Source organism: Pagrus major, chromosome 14 (assembly GCF_040436345.1).
Source record: "Pagrus major chromosome 14, Pma_NU_1.0".
Lineage (NCBI taxonomy): Eukaryota > Metazoa > Chordata > Actinopteri > Spariformes > Sparidae > Pagrus > Pagrus major.
Genome location: NC_133228.1, coordinates 6,544,317 through 6,562,763, shown reverse-complemented (window position 1 = coordinate 6,562,763; position 18,447 = coordinate 6,544,317). Strand labels below are relative to the sequence as shown.

General features: G+C 39.9%; 1 protein-coding gene across 4 annotated transcripts in view; it reads left to right on the top strand.

The window, feature by feature from the left end:
• Positions 1-18,447, top strand: part of osbpl8 (oxysterol binding protein-like 8) — a 98,675-nt gene that overhangs the window by 57,690 nt on the left and 22,538 nt on the right. The gene's annotated exons all lie outside the window — the stretch shown is intronic.

The window sequence follows — 18,447 nt, the reverse complement described above, 5'->3', positions numbered from 1 at the left end:
TGATGACTGTTGCATTGACATTATCATTTCTTAACTTAGAAGGAAATTGTAGGAGTTGGCTGTGAAAATTCACAGCTAAGGTGTGAGGGTTGGTCATGAAGTTTTGTTTCCTTTTTTTATTTCATTTTAGGAACTTGATGCTGCTCAGTAAACAACAAGCATCGTTTCTTGAGGATAATTCTCGTAAGTCCTGTTGGAAGATAATTCCATTTGATTGTACCCCAGGAGTGAAGTGCCTCGCCTCTGACATACCAATTTGTTATATTTATGTACAAGTACTCTCTCAAACCCTTGTTTACGTTTAGCTTCTACCCTTTCCAAATGAGGACCTGACATCATCATTATCAGGTTTTTGCATGTAAAGACACAGGGGGTGCTTATAACGCAATCCCATGAATTCCATATTCTCTACAGTGTTATACTTGTGAATCACAACGTTATTATAATTGGGTTTCCTAGCTAATTAAAACCTGGGTCAGTAATAATTAGATTCAAATCTTATTTCAAAACCAGTGTATGTTAATGCACTTATTGGGGGTAAACCTGAATGACTTAGAAACACACAGTCTTTTGTCTCAGTTTTGCAAAACACCCACTTTTAAACATGTACAAAACCTTTTTTCACAACACTGATTGGGCTGTTGCAACATGCTTTTCTGATCTATAATTACTGTCGATTTGTTCTTGTTGTTTTCACAAGTGATATCTTTTTCCTCCAGTTTTGCATTGCTCAAGTTTGAGTTACAATATATCCTTATTAGATTTTTGTTTGACTCTCAGATATCAGTCAGATGTAATTGGGCTCCAAAATACAGTATCCGTCTGACTGTAATAGAAGAGAATCAAAACTTGCTATTTATAGTAAAGAGTTGTGTAACATTAGTTTATGATTCAGACTGCTTTCATAATGCATCTAGAGTGTTGTTTGGGTTATTTAGTTAAATCTGAGTTTTGTTGCATCATCACATTTGCGTAGACAAAACTCTCAGTTCTGTGGTCTGGCTGCCAAGTGAGCCTACTTTTCTTTATGACTCACTGAGAACAAAAATAAACCCAGGAGGTTTTTTGACGAGGCTTCTGCAATCAGCTTTGAAGCCGCTCTCGCTTTAACCGCCTTTCACTGACTTGCTGTCCTCTTTCCAGGTAAACAGAAAAATCTGCCTGTACTGGAGAGTGACAGAGAGAGGTGGAGAATGAGAAGGGTGCAGGGGAAGACGGTGTTAAAATAAGGAACATAAGAAAGTGAGAATTGAGAAAGAGTTCAAAACAAGGAAATGAGGAGGAGATGAAGAATATATAAATTGATGAGAAGTGAATTGAGATGGAAAGCAAGGGACTGCAAGAGTGAGAGAGCAGGTGGGGTCAACATGGATTTAAGCTCAGCCTCAGGGATTATGCTCCGTCTGACGGGGTTAACAACATGGAGGGGGCTGGACTTATCTGCACCCTCAGCCACTGCCTATCCAGTGTTCCTTCTTCCGCCCACACTCTCATTCAGTGATTGGCTGAGCCCCGGGAGGCCTCAGCTAAGAGGGACAAGGCTTGACAGCAGAGATATGTACTGTAGATAACGTAGAGTGTGTGGAAGTAAAGGAAGACAGGCCGAAGGTGATGGAGAATATCTCTGCCTTGGGGCCTGAGCTCTGCTCAGATGGCCGAAGGCTTGCATGGACTAACACAACGTGGATGTAAAGCAGGAGAGATTTTGGCATGATTTGGGCGATTAGAGTCCTGGTAACACTTGACCTTGGGGCACTTTGGTTTTAACCTGAAGGAAAGCAAGGTACAGTATGAAGTAGTAGCAGCTGACAAGGGTAGTGCTTGTTAGTGTTTCAGCAATAGCGACAGTTTGACATCTCGGTTGTCTTAGTTTTACCTGCTCAAATTAACCCTTGCATCCCTCCCCTGACGATTTCTGATCTTTGCTGCCTCGTGACGTTCTGTATTGTGCTTTCGTATGTGTGCATTGTTCATGTGAGTTGACTCTTGTGAGGACAGAACGAAGATCACACCAACATAAAGTGGCTCACCAGAGTTATCATGTGGACAGAAACACAATTATTCACTCCTCTATTCTTCAAAGTGTCTGACAGTTCTTACGTAAGAGGAGAGAAGTATAGCAGAAGATGTCTGAAGGCCAGTGTTCAAAAAGCCTCTTTGTTGCGGAGCTAATCCCAAGCTTACAGGGTCTCCTTGTAGCCTTTATCTAAGACTTGATATGTATGTCTGCATGTGACCTCCAGTCTACAGTGTATGTATCACTTCCACTGCATGGTATCAGCTGTATTGCAGCCCGTGGGTTACTGTGTCATAGTTTGTCTGCAGTCTAGTCATGTGTTTTGCTAAGGCAGTTTCTTTGAGCTTCACTATTCACTGTTAAAACTGACCTTTGTGTTCTCATCAGTGTTATGATGAAAAGGGTTTTTATTGATATCGGTTGAAAATAACAAAATATTACCTCAAAAAGATTTGCATTATTCTTAACCATCACAAACTGTATCAGATGGGATCTCTTCTTAAATGCACTACGGGGATCTTCTTACCGGTTATGAAATGGTCTCGATTTAATACTGATGCATCTATATGACCTACATAAGCAAAAGAGATGATCAGAGAGAAGGCTATTTCTGTGTAGTTATTGTAGTTTCTCTTAATGTCTGTCATCGGGTGGGATTCCAACTTAATTCGGTTGGATGAATCTTTTAAACCATTTTTTAGTTTAAAATGGTACAGTACAACACTAAAACAAACTTTGTCTCACCATTGTAATCTTTTATCCAAAGGGGCTGCCTGAATGAACAAAAAATGAAAGTGTCCTGAAATAGCTTTAAGAGAATTCCCATTTGACTGGGGAAACTTGTTATTTATTGAGGTACTAGCAAGTCCAATGGATAAAAAAGACAACGAATCTACAACCCTGTTAGCAGGAGCAACAATGCCTTGAGCTAAATGCTAACATCAGCATGCCGATATGCGCACAGTGACTGCTAAGATGCTGATGTTTATTAGGTATAATATTTGCCATTTTCACCATCTTAGTTTTTGCTCGGTAGCATGCTAACATTAGCTAATTAGCACTTGACATAAAGTACAGCTGAGGCTGATGGGAATATCATTTACAGGAATTTGGTCATAAACCAAAGTACTGGATGAAGTATAATTTTGACCTTAACCATTAATAACGCAAGAGGTAAAGTTAGAAATATTAACCAGGGAAGTGTCAAGTTGTTAGAATTCATCCTGAGGGGAAAAAAAATTATGTCTGAACCAAATTTTGTGGCAGTCAGTAGTTGTTGAGACACTTAACTCAAAATCACCAATGTCAAACTTGAGGTGGCTTTATAGAGGAAAAGAAAGGAAGTCAGAGGATTCAAATCTAGCAATAACTTTTAGATTCAATGCCTGTGTTGCATTATTGCTCCACAGCACAGCTAAAGATTCTCATTCACCTGTGTACTGGCCCGTTTGGCATGGCAGTAATAGCTACACCTGACACCAGCTCATCTGATACACATGAGTACTGGAGCAGGTAGATGTGGTGGAGTAATTCCATCTGACCAGTCGAGCCAAGGATCTGACATTCAAACAATGGTCACATTTGTACGCTTAAAGGTTCTGAACGTCACTGTGACAGGAATGCTTTTTAGAGAAGGGGGGATAAGGCATAACAATTTGTTAGAAACAAAATGTCAAACCATTATTTGCCAGGAATGCAGAAGGGGAAACTGTAAGAAAGGCAAAAGACAAGAATGATTAACAGACTGAAAGCGGACACAATGTTTACTGCAGGTGAAAGCTGTGCTCGACTATGGATTAGCTCCATTTGTTCAGTCAGTGAATGTGGTGAGGTTAGGATTTGCCAGAATCAGTACTCATTAACAAAAGCCAATCTTAACTTCACTGAAAATAACTTGAAAAATGACCCAGATGATGACTATACTTAGAGAATGTTTCCCAAGTGGCTCTCAAATGCCATTGCACACAGCAGAAATGAAATTTTCCCCTGAAAGCAGGTTAATTAGGCCTGGGATCTGAACCTCCTAATTACCTGTGTTAATTAAAGCACAGTTGAGTCAGAGGCAGAGCTGCAGATTTATCAGTACTTTTTAAATTCATCAGGTTGCTCAGGGACAGTTGTTATGGAGGGGATTACACTGTTTACCTCTCCAAGCTATCTTGGATGAAATGTCTCAAGGGACGGTTGGTAACACAGTTTGCTAGGATGCCAGTAGAATGCTTTAAGTTCTTTGAAGGGCTAAAATAAAAGGGTAAATTTGACAGGTCAGCTGAAAGGAAGATGCCAGTGGACTGTGGAAGGATCAACAGCAGGCACTGTGCCTCAAAGACTGTGTTTCAAAGATAAGGGCCAATGCCAAGCAAAAATATACAGTAACCACCAATGTCCTTTGTATGAACCATCCTGAAGACATTAACTCTCTTTGACAACCTTCAGCCCAGCAACTAAACAAGGTTTCCTTTTATCACATAAAATAGGGACTTGCTGCATGCGAAATAACTCAGTTTTTAAAGGGAATCTGAAATGTATCAAAATATATCAGCTCTTCATTCAGACTGAGGCATGTTTATTTCTGAAAATACAACTGGAATTGCATCATTGGGATAGCATTTCTAGAAAACTGTGTCCTAAGCATGTCACAGAAGTCTGTGAAAAAAACAATGTATAGTCGGAATCACCTGCTCGGTCACAGACAAAGCATTTGTTTTCAGCATGATTTAACTGTAGTGCACGTTTCAATGCAGCTCTCAGTGACCGCCACACTGGAGCCTTTTCCATATGATACTCTATGTGAATGTAAAATCTGATTCTGTAAATATGTAATATGACAAAATGAAGATTTATCCATTCCATGCAATTGGTTTTCTTGGTTTTCTTGGTTTACATCTGGGGTGAATAGTAAGGTCAACTGAGCACTGGTGTGATTTAGTGCTTCCTTCTGTCCTCAGCAGAGCTTATGTTTTATGATTGTGTGTGCTTGTGTGTGCAGTCCAATGCATAGCTGGTTACAAGTGTATTAGCTGAGTAATGACGACAAGAGAATCATGTGATTAGAAAGATGGAGAGCATGTGCATACGGTGTCTTAAAGGGACATTTCATGGCTATTAAAGTGTATATCCATTAACAACTTGTGGTCTATGTAGGCTATTTACACAACAACCGCTTAAGAGCCTTTCGTATTGATGAAGGAAATCAGTCTTCCAATGTACTGAGCTTAAACCAGAGTGCTGACATGAACCAGTGTGTGTTGCGTGAGATTTTCACAGTCGTAAACCCACACCACCCCAGCATGGGAAATTATTGTGTCTTCCGGACTGTAAGCTTAACTTACTACAGAAATCAAGCTGTGCTGCAGTGTTACACAGTGCTGGGTTCTGATAGAGTTCCATTTTGGATCCCTTGTGCATTTCTAACAACTCATTAATAACAGTGTCGAACAAATTTCTTCTGCAGTCTTACATCTTTTTTTCTTGGAAGTAGTAATGTAAAACCCTGATTCCAAAAACGTGGGACTGTGTGAAACATAAATAGAGAAAGAACACAATCATTCACAAACAGCTTTACAAAGGGTTCTTGAGCCCTTGTAATAATGTCCTACATACAGTCATGTGTTTCATGAAGTGATGAACCTCAGCCAATCCTTGTTTGTGAAAGACTGAGCCTTTCAAGAATCACCTGTTACCAATGAACCTGTTTGCCTGTGGATTCTTCCAAACAGGTGTTTTTGGAGCATTCCACAACTTTCCCAGTCTTTTGATGCCCCTGTCCCAACTCGTTTGAAACTGGCTGCTGCCATCAAAATCAGAATAAGCAATATGAGGTCGATGACTTAAATATTAAATAAACCGTTATATCAAAAAGCAATAGCAAAATGATCACATTCGTCCCACCTTTTTTGGAATTGGGGTTGTATAAAACACTCTTGCTGCTTCAAAAGTCAAAATCAATGACTCAGGAAGCCATTAAGCTGAAATGGAAATATTATGCAAAACCTGCTCATTAGAATGGCTGGGGAATACGACTTAGTTGCTTTAAATTGTTGAAAGCTAAATTTGAATAAATAGGACAGGGGATTCTGATTGCATAGGCGGATGAAATACTGGATTCAGATTCAATAAAATGGGTTAAAAGAACTAGAGTAGTCAGTGGCTTCCTCAGAACTGGCAACATTAGGCTGAAAGAAGTGCTCAGTGGTGAAACTTTCCAGGTTAGTGACTGGATTTAGTGAGCACCTGGATCAACATATTATTCGGCAGCGCTGCTTTTTTACTCCCAGTGGCTGTACTGTTGCCACCCTAGCTGGCAGCACTGATTCTGGCGGTTGGGCAGCCCCACTAGCTACTATCTGGCTGTGTTAGACACTAGCTGGAAGGCAGGAATATCAGTAGTCTCCAATAAATGCTATAGTGAAGTGGTGATTTTAATATTTTAAAATTTATTTTAGAATTTGTTTTTGTCCAAAATATGTCTTTTTAAATTCAGTAGCTGTTGTCAGTGAAAAAGACACTTATCTTAACATTATCATACTTGTATTTCTTCCACCACTGATGTCATTAAAGTGACTGGTGAACCTAAATTTGCTTGGAGCAATATTTAGAAAATATGAACAAATAATGCAGATGTCACGCACATGCCACTCCAATGACTAATCCATTGAAACATAGCTGAAAACCAATGAAGTGTCCCTTTGAATCTAAAACCATGAATTAAAAATGCAGCAAGAGATAGAGCAGAATAGAAAGATGAGATGTGAAAAATAAGGGCTATTTTCAAGCTAAGATGCAGCTCTCCTACCCATCCGGTGGAGAGGGAGTAGGAGGGGCTCAGCTTATTCGTTATTAAGTACTTACAGGCTGCTGCTTTCACACACACTCACAGAGCAGAGAGCGAGAGTGTGTGTGAGGGAGAAAGGGAGCAGTCTGCTGAAGGAAGCCTAGAGGAGAGCAGCATACTGAACTGGTTCATGCCTGGTGTCTGAGCTTCTTGTGTGTGTGTGTGTGTGTGTGTGTGTATGTGTGTGTGTGTGTGTGTGTGTTTGCGTGTGTGCATTGGTCGGTTTATTCGCTTGGCTCACTAGCTGCGTGAGACGGATCAGACTCTTTCCAGACCCCCCTTGCCCTTCTACCCTTGAGTTTCCTTACCACTCCCCAACCCCTGCCTCCCTTCCTCCCACCCGCCGGGGGAGCTCCTGCCGTCCCAATGATGAAGGAGGAGGGCCTCCTGAGTCGTCGCCGTTTCTCTACGTGCGGCGGGACAGCATCACTTCGACCTCCACACCCGGACGGACGCAAACTCATCCGCAATGCCTCCTTCGGGGGCTATAACGAGCTGTCACCCATCTCGCTGCCAGGTGGGTGTATGAGGGTGTGGATTTTGTAGATCTCCATACTGGGAACTGTGGCTGGTTGACCCTGTAGTTTTACCTCGTGATTGACTTGTATGTCTGTAGTAGTGGATTTAAAAAGTGAGAAGTGTATGGTCTAGTTAGAAGGTGTGTCAGATGTACTGTTGACTGTAAGTAGCTTGCATCAGGTTACTACATTCAAATGGAAAGTTATCAGAGTTCTCGTGATCGGTCTCTGCTGTCAACTTGTTTGGATTCAGCTGACTTACGTGTGCTCAGTCTTGGCTTTCAGAGAAATGATTCAAACTGAGTTTGGATGAGGTTGGCTGGTATGGCTAACATATTTCACTGCTCTAAAGTTTCTGTAACAAAAAGCACATTGTTCATGTTGCCAGAAAGAAAGGAACTGAAAAACATTTTAACGCAATACTAAGATGACCACAGGCAAGGGGCAACTTTCTCTGACTATGTTATCAGTTCTCACAAATGTATTTATATTTGTAGAAACAAGGTTTCAAGCCTTTGGGTTGGAATTTTTCATGGCAGCTGTTGAGTGATATCTGAGTGTTGCTAGGAGATGTGCGTTCATCCTCTGCTCCGAGCTTCTGAATGGACCGCTTCATAATCATATATTCTGTGAATGCAGATGCAAGACGCTTTCCCCCCTTTTTTTAACAAGCCCACATAGTGTTGACATAAACTGTGATTTAAGACATCTGCTCCACTTCAACATCCAGCATTTGGGTGCTGTGAAGTTTGTATTCCACTCAGAAAGTGTAAGTTGGCAATCTAGGCTCCATATTGAAAGTGGAAGTTAACTATCCCAGCTTGTTAACTTTAGCACTGATTTACTATTTTAGTTCATGTTATTTCAACACCTGCTTGATCATGGGCAACCGTAGTTACACCATTAATTGAGTATTTCTGACCAAGCAAATTGGTCAAGTAGACATTTAGAACATGAAATCAGCATGACAGCCCCGGCTCATCGCTAAAGATATATACTTAAAGGTGCACTATGTGGACATTTGCCAACTGTCGAATGCATACTGGGGGTGGCATATCACCAGAGTACACTAAGAGCTGCCAGCTGTACCTCCTGGTAGATGTCCAGACTGGCAGATCAGTGCAAAGGGGCAGTGTTTAGCAACTACAACAGGAGCTTTGGACCAGGAAAAGCCAGGTAACTCCAGTAAATGTCTCTGCAACACAAAACATAGCAGTTAGACATCCTATTTTAAAATCTGTAACTCTGTAATATTGTTGATCATTTTAGTTGGGGGAAGAAATGGAGTACTCAAAGATGGGACACTAAGTAACAGCTAACAGTGCTGCCCTGCAGCTGATCAACTGCCTGTGTCCATCAATGTTGATTTCTAGTGACCACACACAAAAATATGACACTAATCCAATCACTAAGAACAAGGCATATATGTAATGATTCATTAGCTCAACTATTAGTTAGTTACTTAGTTACTATTAGTTCTACCTTAGGCAAAAAGGGAGGAAAAGATAAGTTGTTAAAAATCTTACCAATGTTATGACAAATACTTTAAATCAACATACTGTATCTGTCTCATCAAAATCTAAGTCTTTGAATAATTTTGCTTGGTCATACAGTAGCTGTGAAATGTTTGTTTGTGACTCCTTATTTCAAGGACTTGCTCACAGTTGGAGAACAAAATAGCGAGCCATTTATGGGCTGGTGCAGTCTACACAGGTCGGTGCAGACTGATGAATCAAGAAGGCTCAGGCCTCAGCTCAGCCAGCTTGTTATTACTCAGCTTCCAACGATACCTCTGATGAGAGTGCAGTGATAATCCCCGTTTTTAGAAGTACACCAAATCCCAGAGAACATTTAGGATTAAATCAGTTTAGTGTTGATTTGTAAAATCCCTACCTCTGTGATCTTCCCTTTGTTTTTGTCCTCCTGCAGAGGGCACAAACCTGGAGGCAGGCAGCTGGCATCCCCTGGGGCTTTGAGAGGGTGGATGTTCTCTGTTCCACCTTCGTAGATGACTGTTTTTATTAATCCACAAAAGGCTGACTGTGCAATAACGCTGCCATACTTTGATGCAGTAATTCAGTCCTATGCAACCTAGTTCAACCTCAGTCCTCTGCTGTTTGCCACTGAGCAGCTCAGTCAGATAAGTGCCTTGCTAGAGGGCATCTTAACAGCAGTTGTCGAGGGAGGGCAGATTGGTCGTCATTGTCTTTTTTTCTCCTCAGACCTTTCCGTGTCTGGGGATTCAGGCTGGTGACCTTCTTTCCCCTTTAATCTTGCAGCTCCTCCAGCAAAACAAATAAGTTGAGCCGCGAGACATTGTCTGAGTCATGTTGTTTTTCTCACAGTCAGTTTTCAGCCTTGGCTCCATTCATCCTTATTTTATACGCTCCACTACCAGGCACAGCTTTTACAGAGACTGCAGGAGACGGCTGGTGCAGGAGGGTTGCACTTACTTACTTTCTGTTTCTGTGTGTTTTTATTATTATTCTTTTTACCTTCTATTGCTCTTTACATCTGTCTCCCTGTTTTCTTTTTATGTCCGCGTCGGCTCCACAGTGCAGTCTGCTGACATTATGGTGCCTACTGTTGTATAGCTTTAACCTAGCAGGATTTGTATTCTTTGAGGTTGTGTCTCACAGAAAGCAGTCTCACATGGATGGCTGATGACTCAGTTTTTGTTTGTCTGCTGGCGAAGTGTGTGGTGTCAAAAGCTCTACTTTGTGGTTATGCTTGCCAGCGAATGATTTGTCTGTAGCCATTTAATTTCGAAGTAGTGATGATATATAACAACTACAATGAGTTTCTGTAACAATACGTAGTTGTTTTCTGCTACATTACTAAAATCGAAATGAAATGAATCTTCAACCATTCACACCAATCAATCAATTGTTTCAGTTTTAATATTAAGTTTCAAGCAACAATGCAAGAAATGTACTTGTTACTGCTTCTCCACTGTTAAAGGATTTGTAGCTTTTACCAGTGTTTTATACCAGTGCAAACAAATTATCTTTGGGTTTTTTGACTGACCCAGTTCAGCACTGGAATCTTGAGCTGGATTCTGAATTGGATGGGAAGTCGGTGTAAAAATTGGCATTCATTGAGACCTTTTTGAGGACTGAAGATGAAGAAGATGAAAGAAGATGAAATATGCATGCATAGTCATCACCATCTCAGGTAAAGACAAAGTGGGCCTGAGTTTAGCAATGTTCCTCAGCTGGTTTCAACAAGGGAGAAACCAAACAATTTCCATGTTGGTCCAGACTCAAAGCTGTAGGGAATAGAAATATAGAAACACCCAGATAATGGAGGGCAGGTTTAAGAGATGAGGAAAGAAAACAAAGACTTTTCCTACCTTCGAGTCGAAGCCAAAGAAATAATAACTTCTGTTTCGCCTGTATTTAGCTGTAGAAAATGATCTATAATCCAAATTTCATCCAATTTTTTGTTTACACAGCAGCAATTACTTTGGCTGTTCTAGCGCCTCCATTGTTTTCAGGTAACAAACACAAAACTTCATCCAGTCACAACTTGTCAACAGTCAGCATTAAGCAATTGTGTGTCACCACCAGAAACACACAGGCCTATTGTGTTTTGGGTTCTTCACATGATTGATGGAATATGTTAGAATAAATTGTCTCTATCAAAGAAGCTGTTTTGAAATTTTTGGGTCTTAAAGTATATTTGTTGGGGTCTTAGAGGGGTATTTCTAAGCATTGAATTTGGCTTGAAAAACTGGGCAAGAACCCTGAAATATAAAAAGATGGGGCACCAGGTTGGTACCTGCAGTCTTTACAAAGACCAGCATATGACAGTGCACATGAACATGGCCCCAGTGGATTATAAATAGAGCACCAACACAACACAGCAGCCATGGTAATACAACCTGTCTAATGCTCCCACTCTCTTCCAGGCGCATCCTGTTTGAAATATCATCCCTTCCAAGAGATAATGTGCTTTTGTCTCGTCAAGCTGCCAGCCTGTTGACAGAATAAAAATTACAACCCTTTTAATGTGGATTGGACCACTTCAGCTCAGTTGTTGTTATGTATGTGTGATACCCTGACAGGCTGCATAAGAAAAAGGTTTGAAGGCCAGGAATGAGGCCTGGAGATTAAAATGATCAAGGACAAGGGCAGGCTGGGGCTCAGCTGTGCAGCTTGAAACTCATTTTTGATACCTCTGTGAACTTCTGTGATAAACTACAGTACAAATACACTTAACCCCACAGCAATATCAGATTTTATTATTGTTAAATGTCTGTCTAATCTTTATTGGACACACCCTTTCATGTTGGCCGGGCTGCTGTGTTGTATACTGTTGCTTCCTCTGTAGCCAAGGACTAACTGTGAGGGAAATTGATTTTGAAGTTTAAAATGGGGCCTTCATAAAGCTATTAAGAGAGTGGAAAAAGCTCTACCCTTACGGTCGATTAATTAGATGGAATCATGGGTCAAGTTGAGGTCAGCATGACTTGGCATACTGCATGTTGGAACATTCAGTGGAGTCACTGGCCATAAAGATGTAAGTAAGACAAGATAGGTTTTTGATTATCAAGAAGAAGTGGTGCACTACAGTAGCAACGAACAGAAGTTTGGCTTAGGTGTGATAAGAAGGACCTGAAGGGATATTAAAGTGAAAATTATGTTTAAAATCGTTAAAGCTTCATTTTAAGGAGCAATAACACCAAATTTACACATGAGTTGACTGAGGAGCTTTCTCAAGTCTGAGACAATAACCGACAACAACTTTAAGAGCAACGACCACAGTGTTCTGATGCACTTTTATTTTACTTACAGCCACCAATACTGTGTTAACATGAACCTATACAGTGTGCCTCTACATTACCTGCTATACGTGGAGTCTCAGGGATACCTTGATGCAGTGCAGACCTGCATCCCAACTATCCCAGCTGCTCTGCAGAGGTTACACCTGAATATTTGACATCTGAAACAGATTGTTTTCCTTCGTTCTGGATATATTCACAGTTGGGGGAAGCATTTCTCTTTTACCTGCTGTTTTGGTGTAGTATTCTTTCATCCTGCATTCAGTCCAAGCAGCAAAACAGACAGGAAATCGCTCAGTTTTCATGATTTTTGAGCCAGAATAGTAGACACAGTCCACAGAAGCAAACACTCGGACAAATTGCTCCCCAAAATTGATGTATTCTGAAGGGTAACTGGGTTGTCAGCTTTTCCCTCAATTTGTTGTTCACAACCCGTTTCCATGGTAGCCTTCGCAGTTCCTAAAAAAAAAATACAGCAGCTTCATGAAGACATTGCTTTTGAATCATGGTTTTAAGGAAAATGTCAGCGTAGTGCTCTTTATAGCTGCATTATTTTGTGTCCTTTAATCAGTCATGTTTTCCACTAATATGAGCTTAAATAAATAATAATAAACTTGAAAGAAGATGGGTTTATCTATGGTGTGATAAGAATCTGAAGCACGAGCAACAGCTCCAGAGGGACTGCCTTTCCAAAAAGAGATGTGAAGTGGTTTTGAAGTTTTAGTGGCTTGAAAAGAAGCTCCTTTTAATGGGAGAAGCTTCAGTGTTGCATTAATCATGACTGGGTTGAGATGAGATGATTTCAGGGTTGAGGCGTCGAATGTCTAAAATACCACAAAAACTATGTTTTCAGATGACATTAAATGTATATTGACAGTGAGTCATGATTATGTGTTTCGTCATCTTATGTTGCTGTGTTTTCCCAAGCAGATGTGCTGGCTCAACCACACCCACACCTCCATCAGGAGAAAATCATATCAATGCATTTACTTTTAATACGTTTAGGCATCACATAGTTATTGCAATTTATGAGACTTGATAGCAGAGACAGTCAGTGAAAGGAAAGCTCATATCCTGTAATTATACCCCTGTGAAAATATCAAATATACGTTTAGAGAGGGTTTTTGTACATTCTTAAAATATGCGATTTGTAGTGGAATTAACTGAATGGTGTGTTTTCGTGATCGTTTTCCCCTTCACTTTCACCTCTGTTATTGTGTGTCCGAGGCATAATATTGGTGCACTGCTTCAGTTAAACCAGACTGTATTCATTTTGTGAGGCAGAGCATTAATGTGGAAAGACATTCATTGTAGCAGCTCTTCCTCTCTCAGTCTCTTTGCTCTCTCTCCTCCTATCTATGATGCTTGATGCAGAGTGAGATCACTGCGGCTGTAGTCTTTAAAAGCAAATGCCTGAGTCAGGCTGCAGTGGGGCGTGCGTCCTCTACAACTTCAACTACACACACACACACACAAAAAAAAACTCAATCCCTGTAATTCAGTCACATACAGCAAGGGTTAGATTTAGCCGACTTGCAGACTGAATGTCATGACAAGATGTGGTGTAAATTTGTGCATTTAGACAAAAAACGTGGGTATTCATTTATATTAAACCGAGTAAAGCGATCAAATTTAACGCTCATACTGTTAGCTACTTATTTTGCTTTGATCCAGTGAAATCTCCCAAAGGATGTTTACTGCAGAGGCTTGTTTTATGTTGAAATTCTCATTGAGCTTCCTTCCTTTGCTCTCTTTTACTTTTTATATATATTGGTAGGATTTCCATTTTAAAGCCATTTCCAAGTAGTTTGCAGGGAGAGGTCTGAACAGACTGGATACTAGTCTGACTCACCAGATGAAGACTGTGGGTAAAAGTCTGCCATTGGGTGACTATTTCAGGCAACATTTGCCTCCCTTCTGCTATCTGCGTGTTACTGTTTTCTAAATCCCTGTCTCTATGGGAAACAATAACGGCAACCTCTAAGCTAACTAGTGTTACCCTAGCCATCCTAACCTGTTCGCCAGTAGTACAAACCTAAACAAGCTAACAGCTGTTACCTTTTTTATTTTATTTTTTTATTTTGCAGATTTAGTGCTGGTGTCCCCTGTACACTGTTTTTCAGCAGTGTTGTAAAAAGTACCCAAAAGTCATACTTGAGTAAAAGTAAAGATATCTTGTTAAAATATTACTTTGGTAACAGTGAAAAACACAATACAATAGAACTTGAGCGGAAGTCTTAAAGGTGCCCTATGTAGCAATTTGTAGCAATTTACATGTGTTAATCACTTTTTTATTGGCCATATGTGAGCGGATTGTAACGTGACGTGAAAAATAGGACCTTCCCTGTCTCTCTCAGTTGACTATACAAGTTCCACAGAGCCCCTTTAAAGTGCCTGATATTGAATGTACTTGAGTATCAGGAGTAATTGTCTGGCAATAAATGTACTTCAGTATAAAAAGTACAAGTAAAAAATAAAGTATACATATATTTACATGTATGCACGATTATTAGATTTGATATTCAGCATTTTTCTGATGATTGGAATGACGATTATGATTGTTTTAAAAAAAATACAAACAAATTGGAGCGTTTTTTTCTCCTATACCAGAATGAGAATGGGGGCAGCCAAACCTTTCTCCAGCGCTGACACAACAACAACAACAGACAAGTCACTAATTAGTAATTGTGGTGTCAGGTAAAAATGTAAAACGTTACATGAATAATTGAATTCCTAGGTGACTTAAATTACAAACAGTTGGCATTCACTTATCCTGTTGGCAAAAAGAGACGTCCAGTCCTCGTCTCTACCGGTCCAAAATAAACCAGATGGAGCATGTGAGAAGTCTCTGTCCGATAGACTGGACTTTGACCTTACCCAGACCCAGTGGCATCTGTCAGCAGTGTCACCATTATCTTTGTGACAGGTTAACAAAAAAAATCTTTGCCATCTGATCTTTGCTGCTGCAAGTCATTCTGAGAAGCCTTTCTTTTTAAAAGTGAAATACTTTCAATTATCATATGTAGAATGCTTCATGTTACTCTGAAATTTGTTTTAAACACTGTTTAAACAAGTGCTCAATAGAAACCTGAAGTAATTCAACAGCTAACAATCACTTTATTAGAAATAGTGTGAAGAAAAATCCAGCATTTGGAAAAAAAAAAAAAAACTAATCCTACTGTTAGATATCATGGCATACTCAAGCTCTTCTGTTTGAAATTCACACCACCAAAACCCTCTCTACCTTAATATTCCTGCTTGCTTCCCTGCTCAGCCATTGTCCTTAGCAGAGGAAATGCTTATCAACATTTTCTGTAGCCCTCACAGCAAAGCCCATTTCTCAGCCTAGACATTGTCCTGAACATTTTGCATAATCCCCAGCCTATATGTATTTAACAAGCTGCCTCATGCATCATGCTTAGCTCCTCACACTGTCTTGAAATAGTTATGTTTGCAACAAGGCGTTTATCTGTTGTGTATTGCTTGTGCCATGGTAACACATTTGGGTCCCTGAACCAATTAGGGTATCTCAAAAACATTCATTTAGTCAGACTGCTTGATTGCAAAATGGAGAGCTAACAAGCATGGATAAGTAGTGAGTTTGTTAGCTCAGTCATCATTCTTTTACTTTTACTACAAAAGATTTCATTCAGTTTCAGGTTTCTTTGTCTCACGTGAATATCTGTTGACTAAATATGTGCATGTAACCCACAGTTTTCTAAGACACCATCATGTTGGAAAAATAAATCATGAAAACAAAATATAAAAATTGCAATTGCCACTTAAATCATTACTCATATCACAATATCTGTCAAAAACCGTCACAATGTAATACTTTTGCATATTGTTCAGCTGTCTGTTACTTAAAGAACAACAGAGCAAATGACGACTTTACACTGTGACTATATAATTTTTTAATTAACTCAGTTATTCTTTTATGATCATCCAGTCCCCCCACATAGAATGAGATTGCGAGAAGAGGTTGATGAGTGGTTGCCATAGCGGGTGAATTGCTCTCGAGTTGTTTTCCAGTTGAAGTTGGCATGGAGATGTGCCTGTCAAGTGGGCACAGATGGTCTGGTGGGACATCTAATGTACCGCTGAAACTCGATCCACATTCAAATGAAAAGCAGCACTCAGAAGGAAAGAAAGACATTTGCGTGCCCTCCTTTCTTGATGTGTATCACTGTGGATGCTTAATTAGAGCTAATTTGAACTAACACTGTTTAGCGCTCATGTTGCATGCAATCAGTTAAATGAAAAGGCTGTTTCCTTTTAATTGTGTGGATAAAGAAAAGCAAAGAAAGCAAGAAAGGGTCTTTCAGCTGTAGAACTTCCTTTTTTGCACCATTTATACAAGTAGTTGAAGCTTCTCAAACCAGACATGCATGTATGATGTTGACTCTTTCCCAAGTAGCACTTTTACAGCAGCTCTGAAGACCTATTGCACATTACTTTCATTCCCAAGAGGAACTGTTTGGGCAGAAAGTAGTTACACTGCGTCATAGTTTGTGTTTCAATCCAGAAATCCAGTCTATTTACCATCTAGTTCAAGAAAATATCCCACCGTGAAGCACTGACACACTATTGTACCTTCTATTTTGTCTGCTATCACCATGATTGCTTCCTCTATGTACACATAATGGACTGCCAGGAAGAAAGCTTGTTTGTAGGGCGTTGTTATTGAAAGGCATCACTGTAAATTGAAGACGCAGGATAGATGACAAGATATGATTGAAACATTTCTAAATAAAATCACTCATACATCACATTGTTGTTATTAAAAGTATCCTAGTTTGAAACTCCAAAGTAACTGCAGGACAAAAATGAAAGTATGCAGTAAGAATTCACAAGAAGGATGCCTGTTGTGCCAGCTCAGACGCACAGCTGTTTTTATTAAGCTAGATGGCTCGTCAAATAAGACGTGACTCTTTTCCAAATGACAAATATCTCGTTTGGCAATGAAACTCAGCAGCGCTTCCTTCGTTCTCATGGCTGAATATTGGTGGCCTGTGGATAAGAGATGGAAACTATAAAATATTTACAAGCTCTCTGCCACCTTTAGACCACCGGTGTCATAAACTGCCGGGGTCTCAGTGGGGAATTTGTTGCTGAGGTGACACTAATTGGTTAGAAACTGGCACACTAATGAAGATTAGAAAAGCTAAGGTGGAGCTCAATGAGGAACAGTGAGTGTCTGTCTGCTTAGTTTTGTTATGACACACTACGTCTACATTAAACTGCATTAAGACACATACATTATTGTCTAGTTTGATATTTATAGAACTACACATTTCCATCAGCAACTTCACTGGAACAGTTGGTAATCAAGCCTTTGTTTCTTTGTTTCCTGTTCACTTTCCACATTTGCATTGTCCCAGCCAAACTATGGATTAAAACAGGGAACCTCCTTTCAACTTCTCTGACCTCAGAGCTCAGTTTAGATCAGGAACTTGTAGCAGGCGCCAGCTTGTTACCAACCAGATTGTATGTCTTGCTCGCTTCCAGACGCTTTGAAGGACAGCCTGCTCCCATGACAGACAGTAATATAATTAGATTCCATTCAGCTCGTCAAACATTTGGACTTGTAGGCCTTGCAAATATTTTAAAACACATTTGATATCCAATGGCGAGCTGATCTCACCATTGAAAGGCATCACAAAAGCAGAAACGACAACACCAAGTAACACCAGTTTTTTTCAGTTAATTGATCAAATCTTTTGCCTATAAGATAAAAGAAAAACTATTAGATTAATTGTGAATGGAACCATTTGGCATGTTTTATAAATATAATTTCTCCTATGTTTTCCATCAACTTGCTTTTGAACAATAATCTGAATTGAAAAATAGTACGAAAAGGGTGCAGAGTGACTACTATTTGTTTCTACTTTAGTGCGAATGTATTAATGTGTCAAAGCAAAATCAAAAAGACCCTCACCAATATACTGTTTTTTGCAGTTGCCACAGGGTGAACATGAGTGACAGTCAATCAGCAAACAGACAGAATAAAGAGAAGGGCAGAAGGGAAATAAACTGATATAGAAGACAAGAAAAGCTGCTTTATTCAGTTTTTAAGATGAATAAAAACTACTGCTCAGCCTTCCTACCAGAACTCGGGTCATAAGATTGAGCGCTGCGGAGACAGAAACTCTCCAAATGATCATTTGAGTAGGTGGATTGCTTCCCATTTAAAATTGGATTATAAATTCCCGTCATCCAAGGGGGATGTCTTTGAATTGTGTTGCGACTGATTTAAAAAAAAATAAAAAAAAAGTTTTAGAGCTATGTGAGGGTT